The sequence below is a fragment of the Saccopteryx bilineata genome, chromosome 8 (assembly GCF_036850765.1).
Source record: "Saccopteryx bilineata isolate mSacBil1 chromosome 8, mSacBil1_pri_phased_curated, whole genome shotgun sequence".
NCBI classification, from domain to species: domain Eukaryota; kingdom Metazoa; phylum Chordata; class Mammalia; order Chiroptera; family Emballonuridae; genus Saccopteryx; species Saccopteryx bilineata.
Window position 1 is genome coordinate 38,369,649 of NC_089497.1, and position 19,489 is coordinate 38,389,137.

General features: G+C 42.4%; 2 pseudogenes; one reads left to right on the forward strand and one right to left on the reverse strand.

The window, feature by feature from the left end:
* The first annotated feature begins 1,473 nt into the window (after positions 1-1,473).
* Positions 1,474-7,511, forward strand: LOC136311672 (C-Jun-amino-terminal kinase-interacting protein 1-like; annotated as a pseudogene).
* A 24-nt stretch (positions 7,512-7,535) lies between these two features.
* On the reverse strand, positions 7,536-15,166 carry LOC136311673 (MICOS complex subunit MIC19 pseudogene; annotated as a pseudogene).
* Between the last annotated feature and the right edge of the window lie 4,323 nt (positions 15,167-19,489).

Sequence of the window (19,489 nt, forward strand, 5' to 3'; positions counted from 1 at the left end):
TAGGAAGCAAGTACACGGCAGCTCGGAGCAGAGAAGGAAATGTAGGTGTGGAGCGATTCTGAAAGTACCAAGGGGAAAGCAAGTGTCTAGAGCAGTGGTCCCCAACCTTTTTTGGGCCATGGACCGGTTTAATGTCAGAAAATATTTTCACGGACCGGCCTTTAGTGGGATGGATAAATGTATCACGTGACCAAGACTAGCGTCAAGAGTGAGTCTTAGACGGATGTAACAGAGGGAACCTGGTCATTTTTAAAAAAATAAAACATTGTTCAGACTTAAATATAAATATAATGAAAATGGAAATGATGTAAGTTATTTATTCTTTCTCTGCGAACCAGTACCAAATGGCCCATGGACTGGTATAACGGTCCACAGCCCGGGGGTTGGAGACCACTGGTCTAGATCATCTGGGAGGTCAATATTGGAGGCTGCGGAGTGGGGCTTTGACTGATCAGTTTTTACCCTGGCTCCCAGACAACAACCAGAAAAGGTTTACCACTTAAGGTTTATATAAAGTGTTTGAGACATCTTTCTTTTCTAGTGTAATTGAAGGCAACATTGCTGAATTCTAATTAGGTATAAACCCAGTATTGAGATAATTCATCCTGAACAAGATATAGTCTATATTTGGTGGATTAATAGATGGAGTGTGTGTGGAGATTATGATTTAGGAATTCTTAGATCTACCACCATTTTGGGGAAACACAATTCTTAAAGAATTGCACCAATCACTAAGAAATGGATTAGGCCTGACCTGTGGTGGCGCAGTGGATAAAGCGTTGACCTGGAAATGCTGAGGTCGCCGGTTTAAAACCCTGGGCTTGCCCAGTCAAGGCACATATGGGAGTTGATGCTTCCAGCTCCTCCCCCTTTCTCTCTCTCTCTGTCTCTCTCTCCTCTCTCTTCCCTCTCTGTCTCTCTCTCCTCTCTAAAAATGAATAAAAAAAAATGAACTATAAAAAAATCGTTTAGCCTGACCAGGAGATGGCGCAGTGGATAGAGCGTCGGACTGGGATGCGGAAGGACCCAGGTTCGAGACCCCGAGGTCGCCAGCTTGAGTGCAGACTCATCTGGTTTGAGCAAAGCTCACCAGCTTGGATCCAAGGTCGCTGGCTCAAGCAAGGGGTTACTCAGTCTGCTGAAGGCCCACGGTCAAGGCACATATGAGAGGGCAATCAATGAACAACTAAGGTGTTGCAACATGCAATGAAAAGCTAATGATTGATGCTTCTCATCTCTCTCCGTTCCTGTCTGTCTGTCCCTGTCTATCCCTCTCTCTGACTCACTCTCTGTCTCTGTAAAAATAAATAAATAAATAAATAAAATAAAAAAAATCGTTTTTTAAAAAAAAAAAGAAAACTGTGAAAAAAGAAATGGATTAGCTGGCCCTGGCTGGGTAGGTCAGTTGGTAAAGCATCATCCTTATATACCAAGATTGTGGGTTCAATCCCTGGTCAGGATGAAACCAGAAAAATGACAATTGTCATGCAAATCCAGTGGCCTGTAGCCATGAGAACCAATTACATGACACAGGTGCTGGTAAGAAGGAAAGAGGTTTATTCAAGTGCTAGCCACCTGAGAAGATACGGGGACTCATGTCCTCCAAAACTCATCTGACCCTTATGGTGCAGGCAAGGGGTTTTATAAGGAGGCAGAAGGGGAGGGGATACTCAAAACTAGAATAAAGGAATCAAAAGGAGGGGGCGAGGGTTCTTGGCTGAGGGGATTTAGCACAGTTTGTTCAGATAAGTGGATGAAGTGCCCTTATCTCTCGGAGCTGGCCCATCTGAAGGTCAGAGTCTGTTCGGTTGTTACAAGAACTAAAACTAGCAAGTAACATAAATTAGGATTTCTGTTTCATGTAATAAGTTTCCACAGATTCTCCCAGTCAAGCTGTCCTCTTTGGCCTTGAACAAGCAAGAATCAGAAGGGCAAGCCTAGCATAGTGAGAGGGAGGAGAAGTTCTTGCTCAAATGTTAACCCTTGATGTGCGTCAGCCAGAGAGGAACGTGCTCTTTAATTATAATGCGAGTTTGGCCAGAGGTGAAAGCATGGTTGATGATGTACCTTTGATTTGTTACTGAATACATAACTGTAATTGCCAAACTTACTAGTTTGGCATAGTTTGCTTACTAATTTGATCATAGTTAGAGAGCAACAACTGGATTTAACGTTTCGCAGGAATCTTTTTATAAGCTTATTTTGTTAGTACATTCTGTGTGTGTGTGTGTGTGTGTGTGTGTGTGTGTGTGTGACAGAAACAGGAGAGAGAGAGACTGGAAGGGAGATGAGAAGCATCAATTCTTTGTTGTAGCACCTTTGTTGTTCGACTGCTTTCTCATATGTGCCTTGACTGGGGGGAAAGGGCTACAGCAGAGCGAGTGACCCCTTGCTCAGGCCAGCGACCTTGGGCTCAAGCTGGTGAGCTGTGCTCAAACCAGATGATCCCACGTTCAAGCTGGCGACCTCGGGGTTTCGAACCTGGGTCCTATGAATCCCAGGCCAACGCTCTATTGCGCCACCTCCTGGTCAGGCTAATTCATCAACTTTTAATCTAAACTTTATATAATTAAATAGAAAGAATTAGTCCTCTTTCACGCCCCTCTGTCTGCGCAGCGCAGCTGTTGGCCTGGGAGAGGAGGTGGGGGCCGGCGGTGCCGACTGCGCGGGGGGCTGAAGGCAGAGATGCTGCAGAGGGACCCGGGAGACGCGGTGGTGCACACTCCTCGCGCCAAGGACGAGGTAAAGATCAGGACGAGTACAGGGCGCAGCTCGGGGTACAGGACCGTCGGAGGCCGAGCTTTGCCAGGAGCTGGCGGCCCGCGGCCAGGGCCAGGGCGGTGGGGACTCCTCCGGGCCCGAGCGGCCCACCGCGCTCAACCTCTCTCAACCTCTCCCGCAGGTGCCTGTCGCAGGGCACGCTGAACAATTCTCTGGGCCAGAAGCACAGCTGGCAGGCTAGGGTGTCTCGGTCACCCTCTCCCCTGGAGGAAGGCGAGCAGACACCCCACGTGAACACGTCTGCCGGAGCGAAGATCTGCCACCGCCGAGCAGCCCGGCCCCACCACGCACCCAGGCCGCCCCACCCACAGCCGCGCCGCCACAGAGCTGCCGCCCAGATGGCGCCTCCCAGCGGCCCTCAGGCTGCCCCCTCGTGGCCTGGGCCACTCGCAGGGAGACCGCATACACTACCAGGGCGACATGCGTGAGGCCACTGAGATCTACCTGACACTGGTGCATTGGCCCCCACGTCCCGCAGAGCCCACCGCCTCTGCTGCCAGCTGAGAGCTGGCAGTCGGTGGCTCGGATCCAGACCCTGCGAGCCTGCCCCACAAAGGCAGGGCGCCCGCACCGCTCCTTCAGTGCAGAGGATGAGGGCTTCTTGTCACCCACCCCCAGAGCGGGCTGAGCCTCAAGGTGGAAGGTGGCGGGGGAACCTACGGGAGCCGCCACCGCCTCCATGGGCCTCGTTGAGTTCAGACACCAGCGCGCTGTCCTAGGACTCGGCCAAAATCCACACTGATGGTGGATGTGCACGCGCAGTTGGAGCTGGTGAGCCTGAATGCCTCCTTGAGTGGCCGCTCACGCTCCTCTAGTGCAGAGTCCAATGTATTCTTCTGTGTCATCAACCGGGAGGAGCAGGAGCAGACACACTGGGCCACATTCAGACTTGGGCCGAGACATTAAGACGAACTTGAACTGGAAATGGGTGACCCTGTGCTGGTGAAACTGCAGGTTGAGGACTACTGATATGAGGCCTACAATATGTATCCAGGTCATCTTTCCTGCCTGCTCTGCCATCAGGGTCACCAAGGACCCTGAATATATGGCAGCCCTGACCAAAAACAGCGACTGGGTGGATGAGTTTCGGGTGAAGTTCTTGGGCTCAGTCCTGGTTCCCTACCATGAAGACAATGACATTCTCTGTGCTGCCTTAGGTAAAAATTGCCACCACCCTTCGCTCAGGGTGCTCTTTAGACCGGCCTCTACTGCCACCTAGAGGTCAGCAGTGAGGAGTGTGAAGATAGACCTCAAGGCTGGTGACTCCCAGGAGGTCAAGGAGAATAAATGTAGCCACTTTTTCCAGTTAAAAAACATCTTGCCTGACCAGACGGTGGCGCAGTGGGTAGAGCATCGGACTGAGACATAGAGGACGCAGGTCCGAGGTCGCCGGTTTGAGCGTGGGGTCGCTGGCTCCAGCGTGGTGGTATCATAGACATGACCCCGTGGTAGCTAGCTTGAGTCTAAAGGTCGTTGGTTTGAAGTCCAAGGTCAATGGCTTAAGTCCAAGGTCGCTGGCTTGAGCAAGGGGTCACTCGCTCTGCTGTAGCCCCCCGGTCAACGCACATATGAGAAAGCAATCAGTGAACAACTAAGGTGCCACAATAAAGAATTGATGCTTCTCATCTGTCTCCCTTCCTGTCTGTCCCTATCTGACCCTCTCTCTGACTCTCTCTGTCTCTGTCTCTGTCAAAACAAAACAAAACCTTGTACTATGGATACCATCCGAAGAACAAGTACTTTGTGTTTATCATTAAGCATCCACCCACCAGCAGTTTGCCTGTCATGCATGTCTTTGGGCCTGAAGAATACACCAAGGCCTTGACGGAACTTGTGGGGAGCCCCACAGAAGATAGGTACTTGGAGAAACAGTGCTGCCCTCCCCTCAGGCCAGTGCCAGGACAGCTGGCTGCTGAGAGGAGGTGGCACTGCTTGAGAGGGGCCCCTGCCACTACCAGAGGATGGGGAAGCAGAGGTTGTTGACCGTTGGTGAGGGTGGGAAGGTGGGGGTTATGAGGAGGAGCAAACACAATTTATTGTAATAAAAAAGGGTTAGATTCATCTGTGGAGGACATAGTGGGCAGCCAAGGGATTGGGCAGGGTGTGGAGCTAGTCAGACTTTTGGCCAAGAAGAATGCCCATCCCAGGAGCAGAGGGCTCAGTCTCTTCCTGGACCTCACTTGCCCTGCCAGGGCCTCTGGCTCTCTGGCCACTGGCTTCTACTTTGATGAAGTTCATGCCACATGTGAGTGCCTACCTGCCCCCAACTCCTAATCCTAACCAAAGGCTCTGAGCTCAGCCTGTGCCCAGCCACCTTCCCAGGACCTTCTAGTGAAGAAATGACAGCAGGTGAAGGTGTCGTTCCTGTTCCTAGCCCTGTCACTTGTGTGGCCTCTGGATGGCTCCACTGCCAACCTCACTGGCACACTGTCCCCTAGCAGGAGTGGGGTCCATGGAGGAAGGAGAGCGCTACAGCAGGACCCTATCCCCACAAGAAAAGGGGGCTTCCTGACTGGGCCAGGCAGTCGGGCCTTTTGTCTGCTTCAGTTGTAGCACCATCCTGGTCCTGTCACCCTAGCCACAGCCACTAAAGTGCCATTTCCTGCCTAGACAGAAAAAAAAAAAAAAAAAAAGGAAACTATCATCAGTGGATAAAATCAGTAGATGAAAGGCTGATGGTGATATTTAGAATGGGGGAGGGATTCAGCATTTACTATATAAATCCTCTGATCAATTTGAACATAAATATAGAGAAACAATCAGACATTGTGGTGCTTGATGTGACACAAGGTGAAAAAACGCCACATACTAGGTGTTCTTGCTAAGAACTGTGATCCTCAATCTAATGAAGTCTCTGGGGCTCACTTCCATTTACAAAAATCACTGGAGGAAGAAATTCATTAAGTGATGGCTCGGGGAAGAACACAAGCACATCTAGCTATAAGACAAATCAAAGACTGAGAGAAAAATGTTTGAGTGGCCTACTGGATTCAGATAGACTTAAGAGATATTACAAGCAAATGCGATATGTGAACCTTATTTAGATCCTGGTTTGAATAAGCTAACTGCAAGAACAAGTTAAGACAGGGAAATGCATGACCTACCTTATTAGCCAACACCAAAGATTTATTCTTAATTTTGTTTGGTGGATATTGATATTTCTTCAGTAAAAAAATCCAGCTACATTTTTAGGAGCTGCAAGCTGAAATATATAAATGTAAAATAATATGGTATGTAGGGTGCACTTTAAAATAGTTTTGCAGCTTGACCTGTGGTGGCGCAGTGTATAAAACATCTACCTGGAATGCTGAGGTTGCTGGTTCGAAACCCCGGGCTTGCCTGGTCAAGGCACACATGGGAGTTGATGCTTCCTGCTCCTCCCATCTTCTTTCTCCTCTTTAAAATGAATAAATAACATCCTTTAAAAAAAAAATCAATAAATGCAATGTGTGGACCTTGTTTGGAATGCTGAAGTAAATAAGCTAAAATAAATAAATAAAATAGTTTTGCAAAAAAAAAGGGGCAGACAAAAGAAAGTGATAAAAGTTTGATATGTATAGTGTTTGCATAATGGGTATATGAAGATGCATTATAGTGTTCTCTCTACTTTATATATGTTTAAAAGTTATAATTAAAACTATTGGCGTAAGTAATTCAGCTTCCATAGCTTTTCATATCTATACTACTTTATCATAGTTTAAAAAACCCAAAGAATATTTTCATTTTTCTGGTTTTCTCCTTTTTTATTGAGGTATTGTTGACATACAATATTATATAAATATTAGTTTTAGGTGCACAACATAGCGGTTTATTATTTATAGACTTTATGATTTGAGGACCAGGATGTATAAACATATTTTCTCGATATTCTATGTAGAATCTTGTCTGCATTACTTATCTACCATGTGAATTTGGTCAAAGTAATTATCAGATTACTTTTCTGTTAAGTGGTCGTAATAATAGTGTCTACTTTAGAGTCCTTATGAAGATTAGAAGAGACAATAAATGTAAATCTCTTTACACAGGGTCTGATACATAGTTATCAATACAGATTAGTTATTATTGTATAAATAATTGTTTTTCTTTTCTATTCTTCTAGTGAATCAGAGGTTACTTTCTTTTCCTCTAAGTTTGAGCATTTGTAATGGAAATATATTAACTAATATAAGCATATTGGTTAAATTAATTTTAAAGAGATGAGCTCTACTGGTATAGTTGATTTATAAGCTTATGATTATTTATGTATAACATTTGTTAATGGCATTAAAATATTTCCAGTGGGTTTTGATGCTGGTGGAAATAGTTTTAAAACAAACATACTTTCATCATTCATTAATACTAGTATAGGATGACTTGCTCTTAGTTTGCATAAATGATCTATGTGCATTCTTCAGAAGAGGTAAACATCTTTGCTAAAGCTCCTCATGGTGCCTAGCTGAATTTAGAAGCAAGCTATAACCCCAGTTGATTTAATCAGCCTCAGAGCTGTCTTACCCTTACAGCTAGGATGCCAGTATTGCAACTGCGATTCTTTTAGTACCATGGAAGGAGACGCGGAAGATCCTGGAGGGGCAAGTGCAGATGACTTCAAGTTCCTTGTGGACAAGGAAGTAAAAGCTAAGAAGTGGCATGTTTTCTTGGGAAATATTACAACATTGTTATTTTCACAAGGAAGCAGAGAGCAACACAGCTGGAGAAGGAAATGGAGAGATGAACACACAGATGGTTAAGAAAGCATTGTTTTGACAACTGGATCACATCTGGCTCGTGAGAGTCAGTGAAAAACCTAACAAGGTAAACAAAAGTCCAAGTAGCAAATGATCTCTTCATCCTTCTGCAGGAATATAATAGCCAGTAATAAGTGATGTTATATGTGAAAGCCAGAGATACGGTTTAAAAAATAAAATGTCTTTAAAAACACGTGGAATCTGCAGCTGGGATGAAAGCGATTAGAAATATAAGAAGTAGGTATTTTATAGAAAACCTAAATGGTACATAAACTTTGGCAGTGGATTACAGTATAAAATAAATCAAATTTGTCTTCATCCCCAAATTGCTGTGTTTATCAGATTGTCAGCAGTGCATACAAGGCAAAGTATGCTGTCTAGGGAAGACATGTCCAAACCTGTCGAGAAGTTTTGAATTTATTTGAACTAAACCAATGAGAATTGCCAGCAAGCAAAATCTCAATGAACTGAGAAAATGCCTGGGAGAAACGCAGTTTTGCAGTTTATTTTATACATTAGAATCAAAGGAGGAGATGGAGAGAGGGTTACATGAAATTCATTAGTGGCAGATTAAGGAGGCAAGAGAAGGCAAAGTGGGAAAATTCCTGAGATTGGAGAGACAAATACTTCTTTTACATTGGTGGCACAGTATAGTTAACTATTAACATTTACAACACACAGAGATGGTATGCAGGGGAACAAGATAACAATGAGAGATTCCACAGTCTTCTGCTCTGGTGGGAGATTGTGCCCTGAGGGGTCTGGAGAAAAAGGGATTACGCTGACATTCCCAAGGTATGTTATTGTAGATGCAGAAAAACAACAGACCGGCTCAGGTAAGGTAAGGATGGATCTTTGTCAAGGAAGGTACTAGACAACCTGCCATGACCCACTTTTAGTGAAAATGTTTTAATTTCAGACCACTCAATGGTTACTTTAGGTCTCTGTGTTTGTAAGAACCGGCCCCCTTCTGCCCCAGGTAGTTGGCCAGGTTTAGTATGTGGTCCTTTTTTTGGTCTACAATATATAAATATTTTTTTAGAAACAAAACAATATATTGGTAACAAGTTACAGTCTCTTATGACTATAAAAATACTTTCCTCTGAGATAAATTTATTTATAAAATGTTCTATGAGTTATCAATATTATTAAGGTGGCTTTCACGATAAGATTTTTTTTATCCTCTCTCTCTGTTCTATATCACCATTGTCTTACATCTTTTAAATTTCTCTTTATTGGTTGGTTTTAATTATTATTATTATTATTTTTTACAGTGACAGAGAGAGTCAGAGAGAGGGATAGATAGGGACAGATAGGAATGGAGAGAGATGAGAAGCATCAATCATTAGTTTTTCGTTGCAACACCTTAGTTGTTCATTGATTGCTTTCTTATTTGTGCCTTGACTGTGGGCCTTCAGCAGACCAAGTAACCCCGTCCTTGAGCCAACGACCTTGGGTCCAAGCTGGTGAGCTTTTGTTCAAACCAGAGGAGCCTGCGCTCAAGCTAGCGATCTCGGGGTCTCAAACCTGGGTCCTCCGCATCCCAGTTTGATGATCTGTCCACTGCGCCACTGCCAGGTCAGGCTATTGGTTGGTTTTAGAGAGAGGAAGGAAGAGAGAGAGAGAGACATCAACTTTTGTTCCACTTATCCATGCACCCATTGGTTGATTCCGGCACGTGCCCCAAACCTGCAACCTTGGCATGCCAGGACAACACCCCAGCCAACCGAGGAGCTACCCGGCCAGGACTGATATCTTTCAGAGACAGTGAATCTGATCTGAGTTTTAGTCACAGTGACAGAGATTAAAATGGCATCAAATAAACAATCTTTTTTCTGTTGTTATTCTCTGATTTTGAAGGATAGAGTGGGGGAAGAAACTCAGGTTTGCAATTCTACCTCCATCATTTTTTTTTTTTACTTTATTGATTTCAGCAAGTGAAGAAGGGAAAGAGAAAGAGAGAGAAAGAGAGACAGGAACATCTGTCTGCTCCTGTATGTGCCCTGACTTGGGATCAAACCAGCAGTCTCTGCACTTCACAATGATGCTCTACTCCACCGAGCTATCCAGCCAGGACTCTACCTCCATCATTTGATGTTTCATTATTAAAGAATAAGAACTTTCGAGTTCTCAAAAAAGTAATAATAGGTGAAAAAAATCTGTTGTCTCTCTGATGCATTAAAAGTAATGAGTTATGTTGGTTTATTTCAGTTATCACGAATGGATGAAATGATAACAAAAATTCCACATCTCTTTCTGAAAAGTAGTGAGCAATAGTTGAGCGCCATCATGTCTCAGTTACAACTTTAGGTGCTGGGGATAGAGTTGTAAGTAGACAGAGCCCAAGTATAGGAAGCCCTGTCTTAGTGTCAGGAGAGACAAAAAACAAAAACGAAACCAAATCATTTCTGGCAGTGACCATTGGTGGGGGACAATAAATAGGGTAACCTGATAGAAGTCTCTGGGGGACTACTTTAGATTGGGTGGTCAGGCAAAGGTTCTCTGAGGAGGGAACTGAGAATTAAATGAAAAACACTGAGGCAAGAACATTCTAGGCAGAGAGCAGATCCAGTGCTAAGGTCCTAGGGCAGCAATAAACTTGATCAGGAACAAAGCAAAGAAAATGTGATGAAGTTAACTGATTGCATTGTTATGCTTAAGATGACATTACTAGCAGTAGAGAACTTAGTTTTTAGGAGGGTAATTAAATTCAAAGTATCCCAGAGTGGTGCTGGTGATTGCCATGTGACTGCAAGAATAAGTAAGGTGGATTGACAAAGGCCAGGATGTTACAGCATGAAGGAGCTTAATTCCTTAATTAACTCCAATTACTCTTGGTCTAGACTCAAAGCCAACATAAGAACACCATCCAAATGGACTCAAAGAGTAGAATATTTTTCATGGTGTGAACATTAGGAAGAAGGCATGCTATAGTGTTATCATTATAAAAAGCAATGGCTTGTAACAACTCTGACTCCCTTATCTCCTTTTTATTTTATTTTTTCTTTTTGATTTGTGTTTTTTTTTGCTTAAAACTTTTTTTTTTATTTTAGAGAGAGAAAGAGAGAAAGAGAGAGAGAGACATTGATTTGTTGTTCCACCTATTCATGCATTCATTAGTTGATTACTATATGTGCCCTAACACAGGATTGAACCCTGCCAACATGGTGTATGGGACAGTGCTCCAAGCAACTGAGCTACCCAGCCAGGACTCTTCTCTCTTTTTTAAAGCCCTGCATAGCAAAAATATTTCACAAAATATATTTTAGGCTGGCCTGTGGTGGCACAGTGGGTAAAGCGTCGACCTGGAATGCTGAGGTCGTCAGTTCAAAACCCTGGGCTTGCCTGGTCAAGGCACATGTGGGAGTTGATGCTTCTTGCTCCTCCCTCCTTCTCTCCCCCCCTTCTCTCTCTGTCTCTGTCTCTGTCTCCTCTCTCTAAAGTGAATAAATAAAATCTAAAAAAATATATATATATTTTAACTTTTTGTGCTATTAGTCAATAAATATTCATATTTATCATTAGTAAAGAAAATAAATCTTAAATTTTCAGTCCTCTCCCAATGTAGTTATTTTAAGATTTGTTGTCAGTGAAGTTCGCATTTTCATAAAGTGACCATTTTGCTGCGATTTTTCAAAGATAGTTTTAAATACTTTTGCTAACATGTTGTCAGGAGATAGATTTTAAAATAACAACTGTTAAGGCTCCAAGTTTAGAAAACTCGAGAGAAATGGGGTGAAGGGAGGGGCTGAAAAGACAACCAGGATTAAGAAGTACAAACTTCTAGTTATAAAGTAAGTAGGGTGATGTACTGTACAGAGTAGGAAACAGAGTCAATAACATCACAATAACTCCGTCTGCTGACAGATGGTGACTGACTTATTGCAGTGATCACTTTGTAAGGTATATTAATGTTGAACCACCTGAAACTAATACAACACGGTATGCCAATTAGTATTAAAAATAAATTAATAAAAATAAAATAAAGAGAAATGAGATGCTGTTCTCTGTAGTTTTCCTCTTAAATAAATAATGATCTTTAAAGAAGTGATTTAAGCTAGGACTTTTAAAGCGCTGAGTTGAAGACATGAGACTCAGTCTTTGAGTGGCAGTCTGGAGTCTCTTTCCTTTTTTTTGCCTTACATGCATCTTGATTCAACAGGAGAAGTTTAATGTGAAAATAAATCATTTTATTAAGAGCTGTTGTGGGTTTTTGGCTACAATTTAGCAATCATGCGACCTTTATTGTCTGCTCCAGGTCAAAAGTCGTACAGGAAATGCCCAGGGGGCTCATTTCTGTGATGAGTGAGATTTGGGGGGACCGGGACTCCTCAGAGATGCAAATTAGTTGCAGAGTACTACCTATTTTTCTGCTATATTATTACGTTTGAAACAAAGGCCTTTTCTGAACTCTTGACAAGTTGAAAATCTGGGTGCTGACAAGAGAGTTGAGTTCTTCATTGTAGGCTTTCCATTTGAGGGGAATTAGAAATTTTAGGATCACTTTTTAAAAAAATTGAATTTATTGGTGTGACACCGGTTAACAAAATTACACACATTTCAGGTGCCCAGTTTGATAACACATCATCTGTACACTGTACTGTGTGTCCATGGCCACAAGTTAGGGCTCTCCCTCACCATCTATCCCCTATACCCTCTTCCTCCACTCTCCTCCCACGCCTTCGCCCAGCAGTCACCACACTTCTTTCCATGTTCACCAGTTTTCTGTCTTGTACCTTTTTGCTCAATCCCTCCACCACCCCCAGATGCCCCATCTCCCTCCCTTCTGACAGCTGTCAGTCTCTATCTATGAGACTGTCTCTATTTTGTTTGTTAGTTTATTTTGTTCATTAGATTCCACATATGAGTGAAATCATATGGTACTTGTCTTTCTCTAACCGACTTATTTCACTTAGCATAATGCCTTCTAGTTGCATACATGCTGTTGCAAAAGGTAAGGTTTTCTTTTTTATGGCTGAGTAGTAAGTCATGCATGTGTTAATGTACCACACCTTTTTTTTAAATTTTAATAATTTTATTTTTTTAATGGGGCGACATCAATAAATCAGGATACATATATTCAAAGATAACAAGTCCAGGTTATCTTGTCGTTCAATTATGTTGCATACCCATCACCCAAAGTCAGATTGTCCTCTGTCACCTTCTATCTAGTTTTCTTTGTGCCCCTCCCCCTCCCCCTCTCCCTCTCCCCCCTCCTCCCGTAACCACCACACTCTTATCAATGTCTCTTAGTCTCACTTTTATGTCCCACCTACGTATGGAATAATGCAGTTCCTGTTTTTTTCTGATTTACTTATTTCGCTTCGTATAATGTTATCAAGATCCCACCATTTTGCTGTAAATGATCTGATGTCATCATTTCTTATGGCTGAGTAGTATTCCACATCTTCTTTATCCAGTCATCTAATTTTTGGCTTTTTGGTTGTTTCCATGTCCTGGCCACTGTGAACAATGCTGCAGTGAACATGGGGCTGCATGTGTTTTACATATCAATGTTTCTGAGCTTTGGGGGTATATACCCAGTAGAGGGATTGCTGGGTCATAAGGTAGTTCTATTTGCAGTTTTTTGAGGAACCACCATACTTTCTTCCATAATGGTTGTACTACTTTACATTCCCACCAACAATGTATGAGGGTTCCTTTTTCTCCATAGCCTCTCCAACATTTGCTATTACCTGTGTTGTTGATAATAGCTAATCTAACAGGGTACCATACCTTTTTTATCCACTTGTCCACTGATAGACACTGGGGCTGCTTCCAAATCTTGGCTATTGTGAATAGCACTGCAATGAACATCGGGTTGTATATATTCTTTTGAAACACTGTTTCCCATTTCTTCAGATGAATTCCCGGAAGTGGAATTGCTAGGTTATAAGGCAGTTCCATTTTTAATTTTTTTGACGTAACTCCATACTATTTTCCAAAGTGGCTACACCAGTCTGCATTCCCACCAGCAGTGCAGGAGGGTTCCTTTTTTCCTACAGCCTCGTCAACACTTGTTTTTTGTTGATTTATTGATGATAGCCATTCTGACAGGTGTGAGGAGATATCTCCTTATGGTTTAGTTTACATTCTTCTGATGATTAGTGATGTTGAGCATTTTTTCATATGTCTATTGGCCATCTGTATGTCCTCTTTGAAGAAATATCTATTCAGGCCTTTTGCCCACTTTCTGTCATTACAAATAGGGTTTATTAATACTTCAGCATGACCTTCATGTCTGATCCTTGATCTAGACCTTGGCTTTTCAAATCACACTTTAATCAAACTATGATATGCTTCTGTTGAATCTGCTCTCTCGTGCTTTTCTTAGAGGTCTTCTTTTTTTCTTTTCTTTTTTTTTGTATTTCTCCGAAGCTGGAAACGGGGAGAGACAGTCAGACAGACTCCCGCATGCGCCCGACCGGGATCCACCCGGCATGCCCACCAGGGGCGACGCTCTGCCCACCAGGGGGCGATGCTCTGCCCCTCCGGGGCGTCGCTCTGCCGCGACCAGAGCCACTCCAGCGCCTGGGGCAGAGGCCAAGGAGCCATCCCCAGCGCCCAGGCCATCCCCGCTCCAATGGAGCCTTGGCTGTGGGAGGGGAAGAGAGAGACAGAGAGGAAGGGGTGGGGTGGGGGTGGAGAAGCAAATGGGCGCCTCTCCTGTGTGCCCCGGCTGGGAATCGAACCCGGGTCCCCCGCACGCCAGGCCGACGCTCCACCGCTGAGTCAACCGGCCAGGGCCTAGAGGTCTTCTTTTTAAATGCTACTTTCTTACTAGGAAAAAAAAAAGTTCCACCTTTGGAATTCATGTTGAAGGAGTTTTTCTCAATCACGCTCTGTTTGGCCCAATCGATACAGCGCGTGTGCTGGTTGTCGCGAGCAGAGCAGCTGAGGGGCTGCTGGGTGTCCTGGCAGGAACACTGGAGAATTTAGGTTTGCAGTTCTGCACGACTAGGTGAACTTCATACTGCTTGAACTTTGCTTCCACCTCTTCAGCAACTTTCTGATATTGCTGAGTAGTGACTGTAGAATTCTGAGCTTCTCTTCTCCAGTCTGGCCAGCTGCTCTTTGTAGAATGCATTCTGCTCCTTTATCACTCAATTTTTCTACCAGAAGCTTAGAAGCCTTGGTGCAGTTCTACTCACTTGATACCCTCTCTTGGGTAATAACTCTGGTTAACTGCTCATTGGCAGGTGCCCTTTCTTGATCCAGTTCTTTGCCTTGCTTTAATTATGTCTGATTTTCACACTCTCTCTTCACTTGCTCCAGTGCTAAGTCCTCAGCTTCTCTTCTTTTCAATTCTTCATCAGAAATTGAGGCACCAGGCCCTGGCTGTGAATTCGAACCCTGGTCAGGGCACATACAAGAATCAACCAGTGGATGCATAAGTAAGTGGAACAGCAAATCACCATTTCTCTCTCTCTTTCCCTGCTTTCTTTCTTTTTTAAAACTGATAAGTAAAAAAGTTGAAAAATAAAAAGAACCGGAGTGCCATAAGTACCAGAATATTGCTGAGACTTTGAGCCAGATGGAGAGGTTTCTTTCATACAATCAGTCACATGTTCTGAAAGCCGGATGCTCTGCACAATGGTGGTGCTCTTATTCCTGTCTGCCTCAAAGATGACCTGCTGGGTGCCGGAGGTCCCGCACATGGTTACTTCTGTCTCCACAGAGTCCTGGCATGGACTCACGAGCACATCAGGCATCGTGAGCACACATACATTCAAACATGGCCCGCTGCTTGCCTTGCACAGAGGAAGCAAGGCCACATCCCCAAGGAACAAGAAGAAGGTGCTGGTCCTCCCTTTTGCCCATGATTGCTTGTTTTTTTGTGTGTGTTAAGTTTTATAAGTTCTTTATACATTTTGGATATTAACCCCTTATTAGATGTATTAGCGAATATATTCTCCCGTTCAGTGGGTTGTCTTTTCATTTTATTGCTGGTTTTCTTTGCTGTGCACAAAGTTTTTAGTTTGATGTAGATCTATTTGTTTATTTTTCCTTTTGTTTCCCTTGCCAGAGGAGATATATCAGAAAAAAAAAACGTCACAAGAAATGCCCGAGATTTTACTGCTTGTGTTTTCTTCTTGATTTTTATGATGCTGAGTTTAACATTTAAGTCTTTAAGTTCATGCTTGGCTGGTGGTGGCGCAGTGGATAGAGCATCGACCTGGAATGCTGAGGTTGCCTGTTTGAAACCCTTGGCTTGCCTGGTCAAGGCACATACAATAAGCAAGCAAAGAACAGGTAAAAGTGAAGCACTTATGAGTTGATACTTCTTGCTCCCCCAACCCTCTTTGTAAAATCAATACCTAAGATCTTAAAAAAAAGTCTTTAGTCCATTTTGAGTTTACTCTTGTGTCAGTTGTATGAAGGTGGTCTAGTTTCATTTTTTTCCCACTTGTCCATTTTCCCAACACCATTTATTGAGTAGACAATCTTTACCCCATTGTATAAATATGTACTTGCTTTCTTTGTCAAAAATCAATTGATTATAAAGGTGTGGGTTTATTTCTGGGCTCTCTATTCTGTTCTATTGATCAATATGTCTGTTTTTATGCCCGTACCATGCTGGTTTGATTACTGTGGCCTTGATGTACAGTTTGATATCAGGTGCCATATTTTTTGTTCCACGAGATACACTATTTGTCTCCCAAAAGTGGAAGGGAAAATGCTCGTGTATCTTATGGAGCGAAAAATGTGGTATTTTATTAAATATTTTTATCTATCTATATTATTTAGTTAGTTATTTATTTATTTTAGAGGAGAGAGAGAGAGAGAGAGAGAGAGAAAGAGAGAGAAAAGGTGGGGAGGAGCAGAAAGCATCACCTCCCATATGTCCCTTGATCGGGCAAGCCCAGGGTTTTGAACCTGCGACCTCAGTGTTCCAGGTGGACGCTTGATCCACTGTGCCACCACAGGTCAGGTTTATTAAATATTTCAACACACCATTTGGTTCAGAATATTTTTTTTTCTTATTTTTCTTCTTAAAACCCTAGGTGTGTCTTATGGGCAGGTGCATCTTATGGAGCGAAAAATACAGTAATATGATTCCTCTAACTTTATTCTTCTCTCTCAAGATTGCTTTGGCTATTTAGGGTCTTTTGTGGTATCATATAAATTTTTGGAATATTTGTTCTAGTTCTAGTTCTGTCATTGGAATCTTGATAGATATTGCATTGAGTCTATAGATTACTTTGGACATTTCAGTGTTAATTTTTCCTATCTATGAACATAGTATATGCTTCCACTTGTTTGTATCTTATTCAATTTCTTTCTTCAGTCTCTTACAATTTCCTGAGTATAGATCTTTAATATCCTTTGTTAAATATACTCCTAGGTATTTTATTCTTTTATTTTTAAATTTATTTTTAAATTTTACTCTTTTTGAAGTAATTGTGAATATCATTTCTTAGTTTTCTTTTTGATAGTTCATTACTGGAGTATAAAAATGAAACTTATTTCTGGATATTTATTTTTTATCCTGTTACTTTACTGAATTTATTTATCAGTTCTAGTAGTTTTTGATGAAATCTTTAGGGTTCTCTATTTATGGTACCATGTCATCTGTGAACAGTGACAGTTTTATATGTTCCTTTTCAAATTTGAATGCCTTTTATTTCTCCTTCTTGTCTGATTGTTGTGCCTAGGACTTCCAGTACTATGTTAAGTAAGAGTAGTAAAAGTGGACATCCTTGTCTTGTTCCCAATCTTAAGGGAAATGCTTATAGTTTTTGTTCATTGAGTATGATGTTGGCTGTGGGTTTGTCATATATGGCTTTTATTACTTTGAAGTATGTTCTTTCTATTCCCACTTTGCTGAGAGTTTTTACCATAAACGAATGCTGGATTTCTTTTTATCTTATTTTCTTTTAGATTTTATTTATTGATTCCATAGAGAGGGGAGAGAGAGAGAGAAAGTTGGGATGAAACAGTGAGAAGCATCAACTCATGGTTGCTTCTCTCTCTCTCTTTTAGATTTTATTGATTTTTAGAGAGAGAGAGGGGGGGGGAAGAGTAGGGAGAAGCTGGAAGCATCAACTCATAGTAGTTGCTTCTTGTATGTGCCTTGACCAGGCAAGCCCAGGGTTTGAACCCACAACCTCAGCATTCTAGGTCAACACTTTATTCACTGCACCACCAAGGTCAGGCTCATAGTTGCTTCTCATATGTGCCCTCACTGGGCAAGACCAAGGCTTCAAACTGTGATGTTACATATGCTGTGTCACCACAGGTCAGGCTCTTTTTCTTTTTTATTGACTGCTTTTAGAGAGACAGAGAAGTGAGAGAGAGGGAGAGAGGGAGGGAAGTATTTATTTTTTGTTGCACCTAGTTGTGTATTCATTGGTTGCTTCTGTATGTGCCCTGACTAATTAAGCTCATAATTTTGGTTTTTCTGAAGGACATTCTAACTTACTAAGCTAATTGGCCAGGGTTTGGATTTTATCAAATGTTTCTTCTCCACCTATTGATGTCATTTTTATCCTTCATTTTGTTCATGTGGTATATAATGTTTATTGGTTTGTGGATTTTGTGCCAATCTTGCATCCTCAGAATAAATCCCACTTCATCATAGTATATGATAGGATCACTTTCTATTTTTTTAAAATATTTTATTTATTAATTGATTTTAAAGAGAGGAGAGAGAGGGAGAGAGGCGGGGGGACAGGAGTAGGAAGCATCAACTTGTAGTTTCTCATATGTGCCTTGACTGGGCAAGCCCAGGATTTTGAACTGGCAACCTCAGCATTCCAGGCCAATGCTTTAGTCACTGAGACACCACAGGTCAGGTAGGATCACTTTTGAGAGAATATATGGGTTTTGTAATTTGTTCAGTGTTGTTCGGTTTTATATGTAAAACAGAATTAAAAAGTAAATATTACTTCTTAATATTTAAAGTTAGTGTGTCTGTCCTCTGGGCCAGCAGACTACTTCTCTTAGTGTGGTCGGTTTGAAAATTCCAGGAAGAGAAGCGCTTTTTGTTAGCGACCAGAGAAAGGAAAACAAGGTGAGTCCCTGGGAACCGCTATGAGATAAAATCAAAGAAAAATGGTCCAGGGGTAATCAGCTGAGTGTGAAAAACAACTGTTGGTCACCATTGCTACTTTAGGGCATTGGTTTTCAACTTTTGGAAGGTAAGGGGCTTCCAAAGTTCCCAATGTCATGGCTGTACCCCAGACTAATTGCACCAGCATCTCTGGGATGACACAGATGGCATACATATAATTATATAAATGTATAAATATATACATTTTTTTATAGCTCTAAAGGTGATTCCAAAATTCAGTCAATATCCAGACTCCCTGGCTTAGTAAGCACTTCTCAAACCTTAATGTGCCATCAATTTCCTGGGCAGCTTATTAAAATGCAAACTATAATCCTGTAAGTCTGAGGCAGGGTCTGAGGTTCTGCATTTTCAACCCAGCTTCCAAGAGTTACCCTTGTTGGGGGTATAAGGGATGAGGGGAACCATACTGAGCATTAGAAGCCCTTGAATATTAACTCCCAGACACCAGCTGATTCTGCAGAACAATTTCACTGCTCACCATTTAGCTAGTGTTCAATATTTGAGTGCTAGGCTTTTTAAAATATAAATCTTGAAAATCCCATTAAACGTAGAGTCTAAATGTGTGACTATGGCTTACAAATCTTTTAATGTGACAGAGACCTTAACCTATCTCTCTTAGGGTACCTCGCCCCCCACTCTCCTCTGGTTCACCCTGCTCCAGGATACAGTTACTCTTACTGCTCCTCAAACATGTCAGACTTATCCCTCCCTTCAAGGCTTTTGTACCTGCTCTGTCTTCTGCTTAACATGTTTTCCCTCTCTACAGCCTCATGGCTGGCCTCCTCTTCATTCAGTTCTAAATCACCTCTATTTTTTATTTTTTATTCAATGAGAGGATGGGAGGCAGAGACAGACTCCTGCATGTACCTTGACCGGAATCGACCAGGCAAGCCCACTAGGGGGTGAT